The following is a 25,331-nucleotide window of genomic DNA, read 5'->3' as shown; positions in this document are numbered from 1 at the left end:
TGAGCTATCTATTATCCTCTATGTAAATGCAGCAGGGGAGGCTTTGGAGAAAAGATCCCAGGCAGCTGTTATTTAGCACTTGAATTGAGGATCTTATTACAAAACAGTTTAAATAAGTTCAGATTGCAGGTGCTTTTATTGGAGCTTGGGGAAAAAGTTAAGATAAAAAGAGGCATTTTTTTCTGCTCTTGCAAACAGAATAGAAAATGCCTCTCAAAGTAATTAAAAGTCAATTACTAGACCTGCATGAGTGGGGATCGAGGCTCTCACTCGAACAGCGTCGACTAAAGTACTGGAGACAGGTGGCATCGTTCATTCCTCCTGACAGGGGGATAATTAAAAGGATCTTGTTGCAAGCTGTGTGGCTCCAAAGCAGAGCAGCCAGCCCTGAAATGTCAGGGAAATTGGAATGCCGGATTTTAAAGCATGTTGGCGTGACTGTTACTAGGAGCTGGGCAATTGGTGTATTTAAGCTGATCCAACAATCAGCATGCGAAAAAACTGGTCCCATGGACTCAGTGCTTAGTGTTTCGATTCTGTATGAAGGCTAGTCTGGCATGAAAATGTATAGGAGGTATCTATAGTGTGTGGGTCTTTGTGATTTTATGGTATTTTTTTTTTCTTTAGTAGTGGAATGTCAAACTTCGAAGGGAATTGAAAGGGGTGAAGTTCACCAATAGAATGAGAAACATGATTATGAATTCTGAACACATAAGCACCATGTACAGGGGGATTATCAATAGAGGCTGTCATAAATGACAAAGATAAAGAGCTGATGATACTGCATATGTGTTCCTCTTGTCCACAAATAAAACTGAATAGAAAAAACTTAGGCAGAGGTGGTGGAAGTCCAAAGCAAAATAAAATTTTATTGAAAAAAGAAAAAAATGAACCAATGCAAGAATTTGATGAGGCATTAAGGGAAAAGCGTGATGTACTTTGCATGATAAATACATTGGTTTTGACAGTTAAACAGTTGATTTGGGGTGTTCCATTAGAGTTTCAAGCACTGAAATAGGTGGAGAGTTGTGGGTATTTTCAGGTTATTAAGATATGTGCCTAAGCATCTGAACAGGTATGTACAGTATTAGATAAGTTCAGGTTAATGTTCTGATTTGGTATGGGAGGCAGTGTCTTGTCATCTCTTCATCGCCAACACTAAGCCAAGGTCACTGATCATGTTCAAACAGTGCATATGACTTTTTTTTGCAAGCAGAATGTAACTTTGCGCAGGTAGTAGTCAGTGTTAGTTGCAACTACATTTTGTTTCCCCCAGTCACTGTGAGTGTCATTTAAATGCAGAATGTGGTTCATTGTCAAACGTAGTTCCTCAAGTTGGCCTGATGGTGTGTGCTGCTGTGGTTTGCGATGAAGTTCACATGTTGAAGTTGAGTTATGCCCCCCTGCCTTTCCTGAAGTGGCCTAAGCAATGTGTTTCACATAGTTATTTCTTGTGTGCAATGGAAAAACCAAGTAACTGCCATTTTTTTTAAAACTGAGTTTTTTTAGTTTTGGTAGTTATTAGGTTTTTTCTGATGTTATAAGGTAGTGGTGATGGCAAAATATGTCTTTATTCCAGTCATAGTATGATAGAAGAACCTAGTATGTACACAGTATTTTATATACTGTAAGACAAAAACCTAGCAACTCCACTGACCAATTAGGAAAGACCGCCTAGCAATGAAAACGTTGGATTATGATCATGTGATTTAAATGATGCAAATGCGTGATTTAAATGACAGGTGTTGTTGATTTGTGAAAAAAACAATATTGCATACGGAAAAAATCGGGAAAAATGAAATTTAGAGATCGTTAATTATAAAGGCGACATCATTTGTCAAGATGTGACATAATAGGTTTTCCAAAGTTGGTGAGATTTGCGTGCACGCACCTCAGTTCTGTTTTCCAACTAGACATGTGCTGTCCTTGTAGTTTTCATATCAGCTATGTCGTAGATGTACACACCCTACTGTGAATTTCTTGTCAGGCAATGCACGCTGCTATGTCTTCAAAGGCCATGAGAAGGACTCAAAGTCAAAGGATATGCAAATCTTAGGCCTGTGCATGTGTCACAGCATAAGCTGTCAATTGGGACCAAGATCAAACTTCAAAAGCCAAGGTGTGTGGTTTTTACGTGGCAGACAGGCAACTTGTCACATTTTATATACTTAGATGTTTTTTCTAATTTTAACCAAATTGAAAATATGACTGGCTAACTTCATCTTTTCTTTTCTTTCATTATTCAGATTTACCACATGCTGAGGAATAAGCCTGTTGATGTGGAATGTCCATATCTGCCATTCCAATTAGCTTGTTTAAGAAATAATGCAGACTTTTCAAAAATAATGAGAAAGTCATGCCAGATGAACCTTGAGGTCATTCAGTAAATATTAAGTTTTGAAAATTGTATCTATGTACAGTCTAGCTTGAACCCTGCCAATAAAGTTACTATAGTAAAAATTATTTTTGTCATGTAATCATTAGAAAAATTGTCACAAGAACTAGCCATTCAAGCCAACAAATCTCCCCAATCATATACAACTATTGTTTTCCTTTATAACATTAGAAGATTGTGCACAGAAACATATTCTTATATTATGATATGTCACTGTCATGTCCAGAATGAAGACAACCAAGAGGCATGATCAAAAAGGACATTGTCATTAAGGAGACTTTTTGACACAAACAGAAATAAAACGAAAGGTGAGTACACAAAAGAATATAGGGATCATCAGAACACATGCGCTATGCCATGGTAAAAATGAAATCCAAATCCAAATTCTTTATAAAATATTTATATAATTTTTTTTTGTTCCTTTAAAAGGTCTATGGTTTTCCTCCCAATTGGGCTATTTTTGATTGATGTCTGCTGAGAAAAATGGGTTTTTGAGGGCTGTGATTTTTGGCCTGCTTTTTTAAAAACAACATGGTATTTTGAGCTATTTGCTAACCCCTGCATTTGACAGTGTTTTTCATCCATCTGGTACCCTTTCCCCTGATATTTGCTATTTTATATGTTATCATATAGCATATCCACTGGGGACACCCCACCACATTTTGTGATGGTTTATACCCATCCAATCATCTGAAATAAATACATTAATCATGAATTAATAATATAATAAATATTCTCCTCCATCTGGGGCTGTCCTTCTCGTTTTTGACACTGCCCACCACTTTCCAGTGTATTATTTTCTCTACCTCGGGTATTGGGCTATTTTTTCAGAAAATTCGTTATTTTTAAGCTGTACTTCTGTTATACCTTTTTTAAGAACCTGGCCATTCTGCTAAAGATGAGGTATGCAATGGGGGTTGGTGATAGTTTCAAAATTATATCACAATATATCAAGGAAACTTATGATAATGATATTTATGACGATAAAGAAAAAAAAATACTGAACGTTTAGTGATTGTTAGGACATTTTCCATTCTTCTTTTCTAATGAGCTACTATTATTAATGACAGACTACCTCATTTGAAGTGTGAATCTATTGCCACAAGGTGCCAGCAGCAGCAGTATTATAGTGCAATAATAGTGACATAGCATAAGTCAAATGTAAGCACAAAGCTCTTAGGCCATCTGGGACTTTATTTTGGCTACGAGTGGTCCCCACACCTGCAATGCCAGGGCCTCATCATATAACAGACAAGGTAAACAATTAAGAAACAAGATGCAACAAAATTAAACAATTAAGAATTCAGAAAATGCTAATAATTGTATGATATAAAAAGAAATTAAAAGCAAGAAAATAAAATATGAAAAGAGTCTTAATTAATGAGAGAATAGACAGAAAAAACAATAAATTAATGCCAGAGACTATTTCAACCATAATATACCGACTAGTGAGAAGAATATATTCCAGAAATAAAATGAAATTATACAAAGGGTACCAAAAAGTGGACTTATCACAAAAGGCAATGCAATGTTACATGCAACATAGTCAGAGGTGGAATTTAAAGATAGTGGGTTGAAATAAACTTTTCTTTTCACAATGAAAAGAATTCCAGAAACTTTAAAAACACCCATACACTAGAGAATGTGACAATTTTTATTTAATTGTAATGTTTTTCTCTTTTTTTTTGCATTTTATTTATTCTTCTTACTTTTATTTAATCAGCTTTTGATAATATCAATACCTTTTTCCTGTTTGGTTGCTGTGTGTTAATGGAGATGTGCCCTACATGTAGTCCTTGGGGGAACATTGGTGTGTCTAATATCACTGGGTTTCTTTTGTTTCTGGAATGAAATCAGAGTTGCTGTTCCAGGACAGTTATATCGCTCAACAAATCGGCTTGAGATTTGAACTCTGACATTATAAATGAGAGAATTACACTTGATTATTTTTAATAAAAAATGTAATAAACTTGGCTACTTTATAAATTTAGAAGTGATAGATTTTTATGTGGAAACTTGAAAGATATTCTACACTTACTTTGAATTGAAAAGAAACAATCTTTTTTAGTTGTAATGAAGGATTTTGTATGCTGTTTTGTATGTGTTTTCCTTAGTTATAATGTCATAGGCTTTAAAAGTTGACTGGCAGAAGATGGATAACTGTACTTGAACAATATTGCTGATGTTCCAGTAATGACAAATGGCAATATTTATTACAGTCCTGGATTAGATTAAAGTGCATAGGAATGAATCGATTATAATATCCTATACCACACTACTAACATGTAGACTTATCTTGCTTAAATGGAAGAATCACTTAGTGGGTAAATGACATTCTGCATTATCTCAAATTAGAAAAATCTAATTCTCTTCTATAGGATAAGTCCAAAATTTTTTTTCCAAGCATGGGAAGAATTAATTTACAGAAGTTTAGAATAAGCATAAGAATGTGATTCCCATCTGCTATTAATTGTTTTATTATATATATATATATATATATATATATATATATATATATATATATATATATATATATATATATATATATATATATATATATATATATAAAAGTTAGATTTCAATTTTCTGCTTGTGTTTTTCTTTATTTTCTCTTTCTTTTGGGTGGTAGCTGAATCTTTTTTTTCTTTAAATTTGTTTTTCTAGTATTTACTTTAGATTGATTTTTAAGTAAATTGTTGTTTCTGTTATGTTTTTATTATTTTTTGATTGAGTAGTATGCCATTTTAATGTTTCCGAATGGAAAATTTAGCTTTTACAGAAGGTCAAGAAATATTATACCACACTGCAACAACTTCCCCAAATACAAACAAGAATTATAAAAAAGATAATCACTTCCAGCTTGGCTAAAGGTGAGAGAGCAGTCAGTGTGAGGGAGTATACAGGCATATTGCTGTTCATATAAAGGAACACCAGTAGCATTTCTTGACACACTTCTGCTGAATGATTCTTTGTCTGAACGTCTTCAGTATTAGTGTGTCAGAAAGAGGATGTGTAGCATTGTTCATAATGGCACTCAGTTTTGTTTTCATTTTCTCCTCCTCTGCTATCTCTAGCGCAGGGGTGCCCACACTTTTTCGGCTTGCGAGCTACTTTTAAAATAACCTGGTCAAAATGATCTACCTATGTTAAAAATTATATATATATATATATATATATATATAATATCTCATTCGAAGTCTGAATCACAAATGGGTGGTTAACTACCAGGTAACGCGTGTGGTTGATCTGCCAATCGGCAGACGTGCACCACGGGTGCCCTCTCAGTTGCGAGAAGCAGATCATAGAATGTTACATAGTTAACTGCCAAATAATGCAAAGAGTACGCTACACGTGTTTTACCCTATTTTGGGCTCATCAGGCGTACACACTCCACTGCACCCCTCATCGGGGATCGAACCTCGGATGTCAGACAAACACACTTCGATTGTGACATTGTGAGAAAAAAAATCCTCTTCCAATTCCACCTCAAGCCCATACACTCCCTAAACGTTTTTTTTTTTAAATCCCTTCTTTAGTCGATAGAAATTGGAAGGCTAACTAGATCACATCCAGAGTTTTGCAGTAGCTTGCGAGTTTGATTGTGTGTGCGGGATGAACAGTGTGTGAGAATTAGAGAGATCTCAGACTGGCCTGTATGTCAATCAAGTGGCAAATGCCATAGGGAGGATATATGATAAACTAACGTTTAAAAAAAGTTTTTTTTGAATGCAACACGATCTACCTGCACTACCTTTGCAATCTATCGGTCAATCACGATCGTCGCATTGGGCACCCCTGCTCTAGCGGGTCAAAATGGTGTCCCATAATTGATCCTGGGCCACTCTCTAGGTGATGATACCAATCCAGCATACCACAGCATGGAAAATCACATTGGCTATCACAGAGTTCTAGAATATGTGAAAGATGTCACTAACTGCAATAAATAATCAGATCATCAGTATGATATCACAGGGTGTAGTCATGTGGGGTTGATAGATAGATAGATAGATAGACAGATAGATAGATAGATAGATACTTTATTAATCCCAAGGGAAATTCACATACTCCAGCAGCAGCATACTGATAAGTAGTAAAAATGTCCATCTAATTTAAGGGTGAGCCACAGGCCTTCTACTAGTTTGAAGACATTTTATGTATTCTCAGAAAACTACATTCTCTGGAAAATTATTTAGACTTTTGGTTTTAAATCTTATTTGTTTCAGACTATATGCACGTCTTTTCTGGCTGGTTAATTTACAAATTTCTAAGTTTTCTCTATAATGACTCCAGCTCTGTCTTGGCATTCCTTCCTGTTTTGCTTTGAGCTACATTGTTTGTATGAAAATGTGCTATATAAATAAATGTTGTTGTTGTTGTTGCTGTTGCTGTTTTTCAGTGTTCACTTCTCTCAAGTTATAAGCATTAACCTCGGATCTATTTTTTGAAAAGAGTAAAATGGTCATGACAGGCAATCACACACTAAACTTAATAGTATGAAAGCATCACTTAGGTGAGAAAAAATGCACTGTATCACAGAAACTAGCAAAATACCCGCGCTTCACAGTGGAGAAGTAGTGTGTTAAAGAAGTTATGAAAAAGAAAAGGAAACATTTTAAAAATAACGTAACATGATTGTCAATGTAATTGTTTTGTCACTGTTATGAGTGTCGCTGTGATATATATATATAAACATATATACACACACAGACACACACACATATAAACATATATACATATAAACATATGTATATGTGCATATGTATATATGTTTATATCTACATATACACATACACATATATATATATTTATATATCTATATATCTATCTCTATATATAATCTTCATTTGGGTCTTGATCTTTGTTTGTCCGCGAATGAATTAGAAGAAGCACTAGATGGCAGTAGAGAGACAGCTAAAACATAGGCATTGCATTAAGAATCTCCTCCAGGCTTATACTACTGAAGACTGTAGTACTCCAGTCACACCTCAAAACGCAGATATTCCAACTAAACAAATTGTTGTGCTTTAAATTAACTAAAGAGATCTTCATTTAGATCTTGATCTTAGTATGTCACAGCTCAATGTTTGATGCCCCTCAAAAATATGTGACCTGTGTGGCGAGTGGCTGGGGATGGTACCCAGCCAGGACACCCAAGAGGACCGGAGGAGGGCTTACGCCTCCTCCAGACCATGAGGGGGCGACCGCCCTGGTGGCTTTGGGGACCACGGGAACAGAGCTTAGTAGCTCAACCCTAGAGGGGCCCGTGGTCACTGCCAGGGGGCGCCCCAATGCCTGAGGAGCCGTGGCCCTCAGCACTTCCGTCACACCCGGAAGTGCTGTGGGAAGAAGACCAGGGACACCTGGAGTGCTTCCGGGTGCACAGCCAGTACTTCCGCCACACTTGGGAGTGCTGGCAGAAGCTAATCAAGAGGCACCCGGAGCACGTCCGGGTTTGTATAAAAGAGGCCGTCTCCCTCCATTCGATGGCTGGAGTCAGGTGGAAGTGGATGGAGCTCGGAGGAGAGGAGTGGAGGCGGTCAGAAGACAGAGAAAGGCATTGTGAATTGGCTCTGAATTAGATGAATTGATTTTGAGGATGTCTGGTTATGTTATGTTGCAATCTGTTTTTAGCTCAATGATAATTTTAATGGACATATATTGTTAGGTTATGTTTATGTTAATCTGCCTGGAACTAATTTGTTTTACAGTGTGTTCAAATGAATCTGTCTCTTTATGTGTAGTCATTATGTAATTAGTAATTTGTAAAGCTGTAATTGCATTTTACCTAGGAACTTGTCACAATGGTCTGAGCTCACACTTGGTGAAGAATGTTATATACAAATAAAATGACTGAAATTAATTCCTCTATTTGTGAATGTCTTATAATTGCATTCTATTATTTTCAGTTTTGGTTTTAAAATGTTAGAATGTTCTGAATGCCACAGTGATTCTTATCTATAGTTCTGTTATTGCAAGAACAACAAGCAGCTGGGGATTGTGAAATATGTTTTATATATATATATATATATATATATATATATATATATATATATATATATATATACACACATACATTATATATATATATATATATATATGTTATAATATGGATTACCAGTTTATAAAACAATTATTTTTCTGGGGCTAACTTTTCAAGTTATTACTGTTTTTATTTACTGTGATTGTATCGGGTACCGTCACTTGGTTTACAGCTGCTATGGCAACCACAAGCCATATGACTAGCTACACACTATATATGAGGTCATGACATCATCTCCAGAAAACATGGCATCGCCCTACTGTCAGTTTAGGAGTTTCTAAACATATCTGTGGTATTTTATGCTTTATTTTTTTTTACTTTGGAACTTGATCATTTTTCTCTGACTTCTGACTTTTACCTTGAAATCTTGCTTTTGGCGAAAGTTCATTTTGTTTTCTGGTTTTGACTTCTTACTGCTTTCTGACTAATCGTTTGCCTAGCCCTTTATATCTTACTCCCTTTTTTATGTGTCCTTTTCAAGACAAATCTTTATTTTTCTGGCTCAGGCACAATGCAGGCTATGGGTTATGTTAACTTAGCACCTCTTCCTCATTCTGCTGCACTGTTAAGCTGTTTTTTCCTTAATATTTAACTTTTAAGGGACATCCACTTGTTGACTATGTCTGTTTTGCTGGGGTGGTTTCATGAGGGTTAGTGGAGAAAAATACTTGCAGTTTGTCAGTATGTTTTATACTTTCACTGAAATCTTATTTATATGCTTTTCACCAGGTCAGGTTCTGTGCAATCAGTTTTCTAATGGCAATAAAGTTAATCAAATTAGCTCACTTTATATCCCCAATAAGATCAAACCTTTAGACAAAAGGCTAAATAGTTCTGGTAAAAGCTGAACAGTTAATTCTACAGTTCACTGTTTCTGTGGGGTTATTGGATCAGGAATCAAAAAGAATCTCCTTATTACCCAATGATGCTTTGGTATGCATGGTTACAAAATCTTGATTCTGTATTTAATTGACAGGAGAGTTAAGTTAATTTCCTCTCATGAACATGACTTCACAAATTTTCTGAGGAAAAAGGAATTTTTAGTTATTTGCTTTATTACATAAATAAGTTGTGATTTTGATTGTATCTAGTAAAGAAAAAAGTTTCTATTTACACATTTAGCAGAGACATCATCCATAGTACAGTACATTCACAAAACAATACAAAGAGTTTTTTATTGATATTTCTGTTCCATCCTTAGGGACAGGGTTCTTCTTTGTCAAAGAGAAAGTTTTATTACTACCGCATACTTATATATGGTATATTACTGTATAGGCTAAACAGTTGTAGACACAATTAGAGTAAAAATTATTGCCCCCTGCTTTAGTAAATCCACTTTTTCTGAAAGAATATTACATTGTCTGTGTACTTAATTTATAAAGTGCGTATGATTAAGTTTATATCAGATAGGAAGATATAAAACACTGATAGCATTCTACACATTAAATGTTCATCAGGAATACCTTATCAAACCCCATGAATTATTTTCAGTATTCTACTAACTTGTAAATGGCATGTATGTTAGCATCGTCAGTGTTTCTGTAATTGTAATTTTATTCAAAAAACCTTGAAAAGTATGTTCACAATATACACTAGGTAAAAATATCCCAATTTAATAATCTGTTGGGCCCTTGAGCAAGGCCATTAACCTGAAAATTGTTCCAGGGTTGCTGTACAATAGCAGACTCTAAGCTCTAACCCCCAAAGGACATGCAAAAAGACACTTTCCCCTCAGGGATTAATAAAGTATATCAAATCAAAATCACAAGCTGTTCAAATTGTTTTTTTATGCAGCTTTCATTTACTTCCAAATATTGTTACAAGAATCAACAGAAGAACTAGAAAGTACAACCAAATCACTCCTGTTCTGAAGTCTTTACACTGGCTTTCAGTTAAGCTTAGAGCTGATTGCAAAATTCTCCTTCTCACGTATAAAGTCTTAAATAGACACTGGCCTGCTCACTTATCCTAACTTATTATTATTTACAAACCACTAGTGATGGGTCGTTCTTGAACGATTCGTTCATTTTGAATGAATCTTTAATATGACTCGGGAAGAACGAGTCGTCTCGTGGGAGTGATTCGTTCAGTCGCGCATGCGCATTTGCGCAACTTCCTATAGTTTCTGTTTTGGAATAAGCTTAACCAACTCAATCTGAGCTGGAAACGAATTGATTAGTTCATCTCTCAAGTCTTCAGGTTCGAGTCGTTCATTCATCACGTGACAGCCCCATAAAGCTTAACCTAGTATGCAGTGTGAGCCGGAAACAGAACTGATTAGTTCATCTCTTGAGTCTTCGGGTTTGAGCTGTTCGTTCATCACGTGACAGCCCCATAAGCTTAACCTATGCAGTCTAAGCCGGAAAGAGAATTGATTAGTTCATTCCTCGAGTCTTTCAAATCGTTCGTTCTTTTGTCACGTGACCACTTACCGGCTCAGTACCTCAGTCAAATACTAACGTAAAATTCCATTTGTTGTATGTTGGATCATATTTAGAAATTATCATAAAATTATCAAAAATGTCTAAAACACATTTTCTTATAAATAAAAAAGGTCTGTCAATTTCTGTCACTATGATTTTGTTACTGTTTCTTGAGGATCTGTCGTGTGTTATTTTATAAATAAGTAATCCTGTTACAAATAAATTATTGATTAATTATTGTGATCAACATTTGTGTAACAGTAGATGTGTTAGGGAGGTAACAGGTAACATTTGAATTATATTTTGCTAAAATGAATGAAATGACTCGAAAAAAGATTTGTTCATTTTGCTGAATGAGACTCAAAGGTCCGAGTCGGTAAAATGATCCGAACTTCGCATCACTACAAACCACACCATGTATTAGGATCTCGAGATGCAGGCCTACTAAAGGTTCCAAGGATTAATAAAATAACAGCAGAAGGTCGAGTGTTTAGTTCAGGGTTCCAAAGCTGTGGAACAATCTGCCTTCTTATAAAAGAGATGCCCCTTCAGTCTCAGCATTTAAATTTAGGCTAAAGACTCATTGCTTCAGTCTAGCATACACTGACTAGAGCTGCTGATGAGCTGTGAATATTGTATATTTGTTTGTTAGTCATTTGTACATAAATATAAGAATTACAATAATTATCATTTCTAACCCACCTGTTTCTCTTTTTGGTACCCTGCTGTGGCACTTGATATCAGTGCTTTTCTGCTAAACTGTTTACCTACAAATTGAATAGACATTTGAGATGCTGGAAGCCCTGGAATCCAGGAGTAAATGTAAGCTGAATTTGCCTAACAGAGCCACAAGAGATGATTAGTGGAGAGGTTACATCTGTAGGCACTTAGATTCAATTAATCCACTGATAAAGCAGAAGTACTTAATTAAAGTATGAGCAATAAATAACATAAAAGTTTATCACAATTAGACACAAACAAAATTGTTTCTACAATATAATGCTGCAGTGCTAAATTACCATTTAAAGGTCTCCTTATTGACAGATGAAATATTATAGAACCAAGAAACCTAATCTGAATAACTGTTAGATAAATAGAATTTTTTAAGTATAAAAAACAAAGTTTGAAAGGAATGTAAGAAAGCAATTATTTGGGGATTTTCACCTATGTATCTTTTGTCCATATTCTTTCAGTGCTGTTAAGGTGTTGGATCCTTTGGTTGAAGTAGAAGGTGGATGGAAGTTTAATACTAATACGTATGCAGTATATCTGTAGATTTTAGTCATACATAAAATTTTAAAGTAGAACTAAATAATTAAAAAGTGATATTTTCAGCTATGGTTTTACTTATGTTGGAGTAAACAGTATAGAATAGTAACAGAATAATCAATAAGTCTATGATCAATTAAACAGAAATTAAATGTTGCTTATAATGTGATGTGTGATGAAATATACTGTATACACTGTAGGAAATATCTAAGCTTTCAGCCATGAGTGAAAAATGAGTTTGAATAATTAGAAGTATATATGTGTGTGTATGGATGGATGTGATGTAGAAATAATGTACATGAGAAGAATAGATTAACTGATGTTAATCAATCAAATCATATCATTATCACTTTGTCCTGGCGCAATACCAGTAATTAATTAGATAATTTGGTAAGACCCCTACATTATTTTTGTTTATCTTTTTCCATAGCTGGTGTTTCTTGGGCAAGAACAGACAAGAATATAACAAATGAGGCTTTCTGTTTATTAGTTTGTTTACAAGTTTTCTGAAGTGTTTTGATTTGACAAGCTTTTTGTTTGGTGTTTTACTTTTGGAATTCACCATGATGACACCTTCAGCTTTAATGCACAGCCTTGGGTAGGAGAGGGCTAAACTGGTATGTTGCAATTCAAGGCATTTGTTTTCAATTGAGTCAAAAGCCTGTAAAAGTTTAAAGTTTGCCTAACACAGTTATGAGCTTGTTGTATCATAACAAACAAATGAACATGAAGAATGAGGTCTTTAGTTGATTGTTTAAGAAGTACTTTGAGTTTTAATTTATGTTGGCATGTATAAACAGTTTTCTAATGGCAGAACTTTAAAGATGCTGTTTGATGTTGTGTGGTGTTCTGTGTTGTTGTTCTGAGAACATTGCCTATGTTTGAGTAAAATGATTTGTCTTTGGCGCAGTCTTTTGTGTGTTGTCTTACATGGTCTTCCACAGTTTGCTATTAGTTTCTTTGCTATGTTTTCTGTAACTTCATATGAAAAAATGTGATTCATACTGGCACAAGTTTAGGTGTTTAACTTCCCAGACTGGATTTAGTCACTATTATAATTCCCGGGTCCTCCCTGCCTGGAGTTTGCATGTTCTCCAGGTGTCTGCATGGGTTTCCTTTGGGTACTCCGGTTTCCTCCCACAGTCCAAAGACATGCAGGTTAGTTGCATTGCCGATTCTAAATTGTCCCTAGTGTGTGTGTGTGCGTGCCCTGCGGTGGGCTGGCACCTTGCCCATAGTTTGTTTCCTGCCCTGTGCCCTGTGTTGGTTGAAATTGGCTCCAGCAGACTCCCGTGCCCCTGTAGTTAGGATATAGCAGGTTGGATAATGGATAGATAGATGGTTTATTTAGTAAAGATGTCATGCATGTTTTGTATTTTTTGTCTTTTTTTTAAAGTAATATTTTTTAAATTATCTGACCTTCCCGCCACCATTTTGTGTGTTGCTAACTTCTACATTCCACCACCATTTTGTGAGCATTATGATGACAATGCAGCACTTCAGTCAATTAATCAGCACATCCATCTTGATGTGATATCATCTTTGAGTGCCTATATATTACAACAGCATTGGGTCATCATCATCCAATTTTGTGTACAAATTCTGAGAATTACACAGTTATTCAGTGCACTATTTTTCTAGTTAAGTTTCTCTCAACCATGATTTCAATTTCATATTTTTGGTTTGACAATTTTGGTTGACTAGATATTTTGGTTTCTGTCTCAGGTAAGGCTTTAGACTTTCTTTTCACCCTTCATCCTCTAGTAAACTTTGGCCATTTCTGCAGACATGTGTGACAGATAGGGGTCTCCAGACACCAGGTAAAAGTCCACAAGTTGACTTTATTTAAATGCAACAGTGCACAAAGCACCCTCTCCTCCACTATACTCATACAAATCACAATTAACTACAATAATACACAATCCTCCACTCCCAGACGCGTTGCCACCCTTCCACCCAGCTCAGCTCGCCATCTGGGAGCTCCCGTAGTCTTTTTATATATCCTGACCCAGAAGTGTTCCCAGTCCCCAGTCCCCAGTCCATGTGATCTTGTATCATTTCCGGGTCAGGTAAAAATTCCTTTTCTTCACCCCGGAAGCACGTTATTCCCCTTGCTACGTTGTTCCTCCCTGCAGCGTCTCCTAGTGGCCCCCACGACATCCAGCAGGGCTGCATATAAAAACTGCAATGTCCCTGATGCCCTGCTGGTCTTCGGGGAACCTCCATACTGCAGGGAGGGCTCCACCTGGCGGCTTGGGGGTATTGGCCGGGATAAATGGCCGGCCATACACCACACGTTACAGTCATGAGCATCGAGTTTAAACTTGTAGGAACTGATCTTAGAGTCATTTTAGTGTGTCCAGCTCCTAGGTGAAAGAGAGTTGGCTTCCAGGCCCAAAGATGTTTCTTTCTTTCTTGCTCTAAAGATAGTGGGTCAACTTCCCTTTGCAAAGAAACTGAGTCAGCATCTTGTACTTCCAAAAGAGTCAGGAGAAATATCTGCACCAGATTTTGAAAAAAGGTGTAGCCTTTGATGGTTGAATAAACGTCCCTTCCAGTTACAGATAGAGTGTATGTTTATAGGTGCCTTATTTTGTCTATCAAAGAGTTCAGCTTATGGTTACAACCTTAAAATGAAGGTTCTTTCAATTGTTTTTTTATCGAATGCATTCTCAACAAACATATCAGCTCATCCTTTGTTGTCAGATGAAACAGAGAGCTGAGCGAAATGTTGTTAGCCTTGCAGTTAGAGATTAGTTATAATGTTCTCTTTGGAATACAGGTGGGAGGTCCCCACTGGTTTTTGAAACTTGTTAAGACTAGCAAAATTGGGCAATATCCACTTTGTCTTACAACAGTAAGGTAATCTGCAGCATATTAGTGAACATGCAGATAGCTGTTCTAACACATTACATTGAAAGTAATCTGTCTAGGCGGCTTTGTAAAGTGACAGTGCTTTTCTTTTGCCAAGCTTGCAGGAGAGCGACCATAAGAATGTGCCTGACCAGTGGTAGCCTCTTTGTTCCCAAACTGAAATAGGCACAAGATGTCAGCCTGTGTCAACCACTCTGTAGGCCTCTGCTGTGGAAAGCACTTCAAGACACAAGCAGAGAAAGATACAGGATCCAGAATCTCCATTCTTTCTTGTGACAATGAACATCTACAGTTCACAGTGCTTGAGTTTTTATGAACTGTAAGCCTCTGGGGGTGGGGAGGGCATACCCAGGTGTACTGTATGTGACTCTCCCTGAAGGTCCACATAATTTTCCATAGTTCACAAAACAACCACAAATTAACCTTAATATCTGGAGTTTTTCATGTTGTATCTCCCACACTGATCGCCTAGGGGGTCAACAATTATGATGGTGAATATCCAGTGAGTGCCCTTGATTTGATTTTTGGTTTGCTTTGAAATCTGATGATTAATGTTAACATTAATTATATACTGTGTAAGTAATTAAATAATACCATTTAGAATAATAATAATAATTAAATAAGTGATTAAAGATAAAATGTGTATTTTGGAATACAATACATTCAGGTGTCAAACCTGATACCCATTCCCCAAAAAGAAATATTCAGAACTTTGCCATTTGTGTATTTTTGGCAGTGAGTAATGTTTAATGTTTTCAGTACTGAAGACTGTTTTGCTCATTCTCCAGCAGGGAAAAACTAGATTTTTTTCCAATATGGGTTAAGTAAGGCTACATGATATGATAAAGAAGCTAGACCTTTTTATTTTAATAATGCCTTAATTAAATTTATATAAAAAATTCAATGTAGGCATTAATATGAACATTAAAGAAGAGATTTATCATAAATCACTAAACATGAAACAGGGAATATTACTTACTGAATATTTTATATTTTGTTGTAGTGGTTTCCTGCAAACACATTAGTAATGTCCTCCATCGTTTTTTGTCTTGGGCTGTGCAGGACCACAGTCTTTCATCTTAATCATATAATTACAGCCTGGTGGCTAATGTACTATGGCTGTAGAACTGAAAGGTTTGTCATAAATTACTCTGTCTTAGCCTTTTGCTGGTGTTAGTGAGCAAAATGGCTACCTGGGGCCCTGCACTCAGCGGGAGAGGCCCATACCCAAGTAAGAAAAAGAAGACTGCAGAAATGTTTCTGAACTGTCTGCACAGTCTGTTTCTTTAAATTTTGCATTAACATCACGTTAATCATCGTTTGCATCATTCTACAGTATATATACTGTATAACTGCAAATGAGTCAATTTGTGATCAGTAAATTAACCCCTTTCACAATCCATTTTTCCTCTGAATCTGCTTTTCTACTGTAAGTTTTATGGTAAAGTAATTGTATTGTTCCTTTACGTAAAAATGTATGGTACTTGAGGAATTGTAAGGATCATTTTGTTGTTGGAACTTCCTGGTTAGCAGAGAGCAGACAGTCGCACTTTAGGAGAAAATGATGACAGGAATATTAGGTTTTAAATTAAAGAAAGTAGAAATCTGAGGAGTCATCTAGTGCATAATGCGCCCTTAACATCCAGGCAAGTGAATGTTTTTTATTTTGATGTGTATTAAAATCCAATCATTGTAAATTGTAGTTAATCTTTGGTTTTTCAGAGATGTTTGTTTCACGTAACATTTTCAGTGGCCCATTTTTGTTGATAAGTTGGCCCAATTTAAGCCCCTGTCACACACGTGCACTTAGGAGGCAGTCAACAAGCCCAGAGGTGAGCGATATATTATCTGACGGAGGGGTTGAATTGTGGTACTGATATCTCTCTCTCATTTTCAATACTTGAAAATGGCTCCTCAACAGTAATTTCCTCAGAACTGATGTCATTTCTGACTCCTGCAGATGACATCACTTTCCGGTGCCTCAATGATGATGTCACGTCCGGCCAATACCGATGTCATCACTGTTGGTCCCTTGATGATGACGTCACTTCCGGCCAGTCCTGATGATGCCACTTCTGGTTCCGCAATAATGATGTCACTTCCAGCCAGCCCTGATGAAGTCATTTCCATTGCCAGCTAACTTCCTTCCAACTCATTTCCTGTGACCATTTTCTGTATAAAAACGATCCTCTCAGCACTGTTCGGTGGTCGAATGTTTGATATTTTTCAATTCACTTTGACCGTATTAATTCCAAACATTATACGGGGCAATTCCCCAACTCTTTTCAACATGTTGTTGATCTTTATTTATCACACCCCATATCTGCTGTCAGAACAATTTGCCTAATTCACATCAAATTGTAACAAAATTATTAATTAATACACCCTATAGTAGGAACATGTTTGCCTCACTTGCATAATTGTTTTGTTTGTGTTGAAACAAATGTACCAAACTGTGACACAATTATGCTTTTAGCTATTGTTTAGCACATATTCACCCTAGGAAAAATATGATGAAATTTAGGCATTGGACTGCTAGTCTGAGAAAAAAGCAGCCCACGATCAAATAACATTTTGTCTGTTGCAATTAATAAATACTGTCAGTGGATCATCGAAGGGCCACCAACTATAATAGTAATCAGCTAGCCAGGAGAGGGCCGATGGTTACTACTAGCGTTCAAGCAGCTAACTACTGAGTGGCTAGCTGTTGGCTTGCTGCTGCCAAGCTGACGATCACCATATTGGATACTGAAGAGCTGCTACTGTCAAAAACAGGCTTGCAGGTGGTTGTAAGAAGGTCAGACATGTCCAGATGTACATTTAAAGGCATTATCATTTCAATGCAGCATATCCAGATTTATCTAAAATAAAGACAGTAAGATTGTTTTAACTAAGTAAGGTCTTAATGTGTAATTTATAGAACAATCTCAGTTAATTTTCTCTAGCGTCCTCTTACTTAAACCTATCTGTCCTCAGCTTGATTCACTACAAGTACAGTGTCGCAATGGTTTCCCTCCAGTGTGCTCCCAGTTGGTTTTATGAGTTTATGCCCAGTTCCAAGTTCCATATGGTGCATTTGGCACACCACATGGGTACTTGCGTATGTACGCAATGAGATGTTCTTCTTGCAATTACTTTGTCTGCAAAGAACATTCAACATCTGAAATGAAATGTGATACATGTGCCAATCCTGCAGTGAATGAAAATGTGACCAGTGATGAATGAGCACTGGAGAAGTGGATCAGGTTTATTTTCAGATAGTCCTAGACTGTGTCATACCTTATTTAATATAGTATTACATTACATTAAAAACATGTACAATATAAAACTATTGCAATATTCGACCTCACAGCATTCATATAAATAACCATCTTAGCACTGATGCATAAAATACACAGCGCGAGTATATATGAGATGAGAAATAGTGCGAATAGTTAAGGGTTAAAGACACAAGTAAAGGAACAGCCTTACTGAGGATGCTATACTAAACATTTATTGTCATGTAATTTTCTGAAGCATGAGGAGGTCATGACATTTGCACTGTGTGATGCTTGGACCTTCATATGTTTCCTGGCCTTGCTAAAAAAAAATACACAAAACTAGTGGATGAAAAGATGAGGAAACTGACTCAGATTTAGATGGAAAGTTTTGTGTTCATTTGAGACATTAATAGGAGCTGCTTTTAAATGACCCTAGGGTATGAAGTCCTGCTGATCGATGCAGTATCCATATTACTGAATTGCATCTGTTCATTTAGACTTGTTCTTGGAGTAAACTGAACACACCCACGTGTGATTTGGTGCATCCCCCTACTGATGAGGTTTTAAACAGCTGCTATCCAACCTGTACAATCATCCAGAATGCATTTGCCTGACTACTGTGTTTGATCCCTCATCTAATACACATGAGCTTTTTCATTTCTGTAGTTTTCCCCGTTTCTACTTCACCATTTTTCATTCAGTTTAAAGTTTATGTCTTATCCTTGGCTTAGCCTTTCTCCTCACTATCTCTAATCTTATATTTTCTTCCAGCAAATTTTCTTTCTTCTCTCTCCAGAAACACTGACACTGTACCCCTGAGGTGGTCTTGCACTACCTAGATAGCTCGTCACCAACAAAAAAGGAGATCAGATGTAAAGGGAAAGATCTAAGAGGAGATAAGAGTACTACACCGTCTAGTGACATGATTGCATGAAAAGAATATAAAAAATGTCCTGATAAGAGGAAGAGAGATAGCCTCACTTTACTATAAAGAAAGGAATTCTACCTGAAAGAGCATACAAGGCCTCCCAAAAGGGGAAAAAAAAACTCTCCGACAGTCTAGGGTGATAGAATATTAAAAAGGGTCAAAGACTCAATATGAACGTCTTTAAACAATATAACCAGCATGCTTAGTTTTGTTCATCTATGCCTTAGTACTGTGTCATGGTTGGCAGATTCCCATCTACCCGTCTCTTTCCAATGTTTCCCCTACTACTGGAATCAGTGGATGGCCACCCATTTATCTCATTCACCTGGTCAATAATCCATAGGCACATCCTTGACTTTGAAGTGGGGATAAAAGCATGTTGGATTCCTATTTTGAAGCTACTTAAATTACTGAATTCTGAAAGTTGGCAAGATAGTTATAAACTTTCACATGATTCTTATATTCTTATTTTGGTGTTTTTTACTTCAGTTGGAAGCCAAAATCACCCTGACTTTCAACTGCAAACACAGTTCAATTTCTGACTTAGGACCAGTGTGAAAACTACAGAAGATTCCTATAATTAATCATGCACTGCAGTTCACTTAGGGGTTGCAGTTTCTAAAATCTTGCTACTCCTCAGGTGCCGGAGCTCTCTAAATGTGACATTCCTTTCATTTAAAACTCATTGCAAGTTGTTTTAAGATTTAAATCTGACACTGACTTTTAGCAATACTTTTAGCAATAGCATGAAATCCTCACCACCCAAAGCAAATGGACTTCCATAATTTTCATGCCATTTCAATGGTTTACCTTAAAATGCAAAGTGAATAACAATGTTCTGACCTCTTACTTTCAAGTAAGAAAATATGAACAAATTAAAAAATGTTATGCTTTTCTTGTGAGCATGCCTTTTGTGAATATGATTTATGCCAGTGCTTTTATTGTCATTCCATTAAAAAATGTGTGTATTTCTTTTTTGTTGTAAAAAGATGTTTTTGCTACTATTATTTAATTATTGATCAGTGCCACCTGTCTAAGAGGGAAAGATCAACAACCAATGCCAGCAACTAATAAAAATATTCTACATGAAATCATGCAATCTAATGTCCATCTTATTTAATTTCATTCTGAAGACAACTTATGTGACAGTACTGGAGGCATATATATATATATATATATAATTTTCTTTAATTATACGTGGCTGTCCGTTTGTCCGTCCAGGATTTTAAATCACCTGTAGCTTACAAACCGTTTGACCTATTCACCTACAATTTGGTACACATATACTACAACAACAACAACATTTATTTATATAGCACATTTTCACACAAAAAAAATGTAGCTCAAAGTGCTTTACAAAATGAAGAATAGAAAAATAGAAGACACAATAAAAACTAAAAATAAGTCAACATTAATTAACATAGAATAAGTGAAGTCCAATGGCCAGGGTGGACAGAAAAAAGAAAAAAAAAAAACTCCAGAGGCTGGAGAAAAAAAATAAAATCTGTAGGGATTCCAGACCAAGAGACTGCCCAGTCTACATGATGTCTACTGTCCACCTTTGTGTGATGATTTTTATTCCTCTTTTTATTTTATTGTAGAATCAACTCTCAGCAGTGGGCAGCAGGGCGGCCATGTGGTGCATGTGTACCTCTACCTCTTCATATCTTAAATCATTCTTGTTGCAGATTAAGTGCCAGCTTAAGTGAAAAATTAAGAAAAACGTACTAAGTAATTGCAACACAAAAACTCAGTTTTAACGCAAAAAGATCCCAACAGAAGAAGAGAATAGAGTGAAGAAAAGAAGAGCTGCTCAGGAAGCAGCAAACACATCAACCTCTGAGCAAATGAATGCTAAACATACAGAGAAAGAAGATGAAAACTATAAGTCAAGTGTATTCACTGCATGTTATCATGCAGTCCGCCATTACTGGTATATATATAAATGTATATATATATTATATATCTGTATCTATAGATACAGTATATGTATATGAAACATATATATATGATATATAGTACCTGCAAAATAATAGAAAGAGTTCACGACACATGATTCAACAGTCTTTAGACATCCACCAGGCACTCTTACTTGCGAGAAGCAAATCATAGACGTGATATATAGTACCTGCCAAATAATGCAAGGAGTATGCTGAGATCAAAACTCAGACATCAGTGCCCAAGGTGAAGCAGATTGGCTGACCAACCACAAGCGTTGCCTGGTAGGTAACCTCCCAGATATCAGATTGTGACCAGACCTATGCATGTAATATTTTGATCCACACCCTGTCAAGCAAATGAACCAGCCACTGTGGTGCAACATCTGAGGCTTTGCCTTGGGCACTGACGTCTGAGTTTTGATCCCCACAAGGGGAAGCAAAAAGTGCATACACATGATGAGCCCCAATTAGGGTGAAACATGTGTCATGTACTCTTTGTATTATTTGGCAGGTACTATATATCATGTCTATGATCTTTTTCTCATAACTGAGAGGGCATGGCGGATGTCTGCCAAACGGACAACCACAAGCGTTACCTTGTAGGTAACCACCCAGATATCAGATTGTGGTCAGACCTATGCATATACAGTATATACAGTATATATATTCCCCAGTCAGCCACAACATTAAACCACTGACAGGTGAATATCATTGTTTCTCTCGTTATAATGGCACCAGTGGGATATACTGTACTAGACAGCAATTGAACAGACGGTTCTTGAAGGTGATGTATTGCAAGAAGGAAGAATGGGCAAGTGTAAAGATCTAAGTGACTTTGACAAGGGTCAAATTGTGATGACTATGTGACTATGTTAGAGCAACTCCAAACCAACATGTCTTATTGGGTGTTCTCAGTATGCTGTGGTTAGTACCTACCAGAAGTGGTCCCAGGAAGGATAACCAGTAAATCAGCAACAGTGTCATGGGTGCCCAGGGCTTATTGATGTCTGTAGGTAGCAAAGGTTAGCATATCTGGTTTTGATCCATCAGAAGAGCTACTGAAGTACAAATTGCTAAAAAACTTAATGCTGATCATGAGAAAAAGGTGTCAGAACACAGTATATTGCAACGTAGCCTTAGTCTGGTCAGAGTGCCTGTGCTGACCCCTGTCCACCTTTGAAAGCACCTACAATGGGCATGTAAGTAGTTGAACTGGAACATGATTGAGAGGAAGAAGGTGGCCTGGTCTGATGAATCATACTATCTTTTACATCATATGGACATCCAGGTGTGTGTGCATTGTGTACCTGGGGAGGACATGGCAGCAGGATGCACTATTAGAATAAGGCAAACAGGTGGTGGCAGTGTCATGCTCTGGTCAATGCCCTACTGTGTAACCTTGAGTCCTGGTATTCATGTGAACGTTACTTTGACACATACCACATAGCATAAAAATTGTTGCAGACCACATACACCCCTTCGTGGCAATGATATTACTTGATGGCAGTGGCCTCTTTCAGAGATGTAATGTGCCCAGCCACACTGCAAAAAAATGTTCAGGAATAGTTTGAGGAACATGACAAACAAACAGTTCAAGTTGATGCACCAATGATGATTTAGGGACGTCTTATTAAAGGAGTGGATGCTTATGTAAGTGGATACCTATGTATTTTGTGTTGTATATTTGAGGTTAATTAAGAAAACTTTGTACAGATCTGTTTTTATTTTGACATTAAAGAGTGTTTTTCTATTGATCAATGTTATAAAAGCCAAAAAAATCAAGTGCGAATCAATGTTGTCAAATACTAATATGTGAAAACTTCTAAAGAGATGAATAATTTTTATAAGCACTGCATTTATATTTATATGGGTAGTCCTGCTACCTCATAGATCCAGTGTCCTGGATGTACAGTAAATTCTGCATCCTCTATGAATTTTGCTTGTTGTCAGCTTGCCTGTAGGGCTTTTCTTTCAGGTACTCCTATTTTCCTTAATCAGAGATGTTCAGGTGATATTAATACTTTCAAATTGGCCCTGTATGTGCGAGTGAGTGGGTGCTGCGATCAACTGGCACGCCATTACCACCCTTGCACATAGTGCTGTCTGGATTTCAAGCCCCTTGAAACTACATTGGATTACTGAGTTTGAGAACATTATGTTATATGTTTTATATATGGATTCAGCGTATTTAACTCTATACTCGGGGTTGCTCTCTGCCATGTTTTCAGAGCATTATCAGAATTCAACCCAGAGGTGAAACACTAGGATTTAAAGGATTGATTGATGAGTAGATCCATCTACATCAGAACTTTGTTCATCTACTGCTGTTTATTGATGCACCATTGATTGGAATTGAGTCCACAAGTTCATATTAGGCTGATTGAGAATAAACTGCCTTTTACTACAGTTCACCCATTGAAAGCTATGAAAAGCCAGGTTGGTAATGCCAGCCTAGTTTTGAAATGGTTAAGTCCAGATTTCTTTTTTGACTCCTCAAAATAACACATCCTGCCTGGAATCAGACATAGTTATAAAAACAAAGAGAATAAACAGCCAGTTATGACAGCTAGGAGCTTGGGACAAAATGAGTTTACAGAAGTGGGGTGCTCCACTCTGTCAAGTTGCTGCTTTAGCTGCACTTCAAATCAATATGTCTAATGTACTACTGCAGCATTAGAGTGTTGTTGGGGGGTTGGGGTTGGTAGGGAACTGTAATATGCAGTCTCAGAATGAATCCTTACCTTTCAAAAAAGGGGGTGCCCTAGATGAAAATCTGGGATGAAGGATTGTGCAATGAAACATTTTAGGAAATCACGGGATATGAAATAAGAAGAGGTCCTTGAGCAGAGGCCAGGGAAAGCAGGTGAATGGCAATCAGTAGGTGAAATAAAAGCTTATTCTACAGGGACCTTCTACAAAAGTGTTGGTGCAACTGAATATTTCCTGGGGGATTTATCTGCTTTCATTATTGAAACGCTGAGGGAAAAGCTCACATCCTGCTTAGAATTTCAATTTAGCCATCACAAGCAGGCAGTCTTTATTTACACAGCAGTATAAATGGGAGAAAAGTATTACTGTTGGTATATCCTTTTTTATGTCTCTCCAAATGAATATGCACATGTTTTTTTTTTTAACAAGAGCGTGTTGAAAGTTGTTTACGGTTTATAATGGTAATAAGATCCTGACTGCAGCATGATATATTCTGTATATCTGCAATCCAAAATCCTCTCTGAGCTCTGAAAATTGCTTTCTTCTCCTTTTCCTCATAAACCTCAAGGGCTCATAAATTGAAGTCAATATATTCTGCCCCACTAAATGCAAGAAATATTTACCTTGCTCCATATAGCATGGGACCACGTGTAATGCAGCCTAACAGTGTTTCAAAGTGCAGCCCACCCAGATGGCCCTTGTGAAGTGAAGCACAGTCACCCCCGCCATCTCTAGCTGAGCCAGCCTCTTATTTAAAAATGGTGGGACTAGCCACTTACATATTCCAAACGGCAGATATCTGACTTGACTTTAGAACACAGAACAAATCCAGAGAGGAAATGTTGTGTAAAGTATAAAATAAAGGGATGAGATTAAAAAAAGCCTGAGAAAGGTGAAATATTTTACCTCAGTTGCGGAGAATATGACAACAAGCTAGCAGAAATACACATGGCATAGCATTCAGGGACTTATAACTGATTTGACTTATATTTTTTTTAGAAACTTCAAAGAGTCAGTTATCATATTTTCGTTTATCACTGAACATAAAATGCAATTAAATGTGTTAGTAGACTACATTAAATACATGCTTTTTAACAGTACTTTAAAATGTCATGTAGTGAAAAATGTATTCCAAATAGACTTGTGGTGGTTCAGGGTTAAAAGTTTTTGTAAAGGTAAAACTATTGGCTGTGTAAGCAGGTGTGGAGCTTTCCTGATAAACTAGTGTCAGAGAAATATTTAATCATTATAATGTGGACATGATGCAAAAGCGAGGTTGTTATTAGTGTAACATAAATACTGAGTACACTCCATGCTTTTAGAGTGATGCTTGCTGTCAGCAGTTCCTGGATGATTAAAATAGAAAAATTTACAAAATATATGAGTGGAAGTTGCATTTTTCAAAGTAAATTTGAAATCGTAAACTAATCCGCAATTGAATGTTTTTCTCTTTTAAGATAAATGTTTTTTATAGGGAAGATTTTGACATTTCA

This window comes from Polypterus senegalus, chromosome 3 (genome assembly GCF_016835505.1).
Source record: "Polypterus senegalus isolate Bchr_013 chromosome 3, ASM1683550v1, whole genome shotgun sequence".
Taxonomy (NCBI): domain Eukaryota; kingdom Metazoa; phylum Chordata; class Cladistia; order Polypteriformes; family Polypteridae; genus Polypterus; species Polypterus senegalus.
Note: the sequence above shows the minus strand (reverse complement) of the source record.